The following is a 1097-nucleotide window of genomic DNA, read 5'->3' on the forward strand; positions in this document are numbered from 1 at the left end:
AAACTACGCTCTGCTAAGAAATGACGTTTATTTATTTTTTTTTCCTAATATCTTTTACATCGCAACTGACTTATCTATCGTCATATACATGTGAATATAACTGCAGGAGGAAGTACAAATTCTATCATACAACAGAATGTTTTACAGGATAAACGGGTTACCAACTGACCAGGGTTGCACCAAAACCCAAATAGCGTAGAGGACAGAGACGACAACAACAGGACTTAGTATACATGGGTAGCATGACAAAATATATTACTTAAATATCTTATAATGTAGTGGCAGTTAAAACGATCTTGGTTTCCCAACGTGGTGGTCACAGTATATTCCTAAAAGAATCAAAAACACAAAATATTTTGCTTTTGAAATATTTGATCGATTTACGATGTTCCTGAATATACTACGCAATAATAATTTGGTTTCCAAACTTAGTTTGATACGAAACCCATTTACATGATTTTCAAGACCTTACGATTTCCCGACCATGTGTTCTTGTGTTCGGTCTCACTGCGTGGTACCTTCAATAAGTGTCTTCTGTTATAGCCTCAAGCCGACCAAAGATTTGTGAATAGATTATATACATATACATTCTTTTATTGAACGTTGATATGTTCGCGTCTATTTCTGGATATTTACACTACCAGGACTTTAACCAAGATGGATTTACGCACGATTGCACCTATGGACTTTTATGTTTCGAGCCTAAGCTCTTCCACAGAAAGGAACACGATGAAATGAACAGAGAGAGAATTAAAAAAATCTTTTGGAGCTAGCGGTCAATCATAGCGGCTGGTTGGACTATATATATATATGTGTGTGTGTGTGTGTGTGTGTGTGTGTAAGAACGACCGTGCGAACCCAAAAAGGAGAAATGGTGACGAATGGAAAGACAGGACTCCTTTTATTTAAAACGCGTCACACGGTCGAAAACAAAATTTATATCAAAGATGATATACAAATATGTTATACTACGATAACATAAATAGCCAGTAAAGGAAGACAGTAAACACAACTGTATGAGATGAATAACAGAAATATTTATTGTGACATTAAAATGTATGTTTGTGTGTGAGTGTGAATGCGACATAATGAAAACA

Source organism: Octopus bimaculoides, chromosome 7 (genome assembly GCF_001194135.2).
Source record: "Octopus bimaculoides isolate UCB-OBI-ISO-001 chromosome 7, ASM119413v2, whole genome shotgun sequence".
In the NCBI taxonomy this organism is placed as follows: Eukaryota; Metazoa; Mollusca; class Cephalopoda; order Octopoda; family Octopodidae; genus Octopus; species Octopus bimaculoides.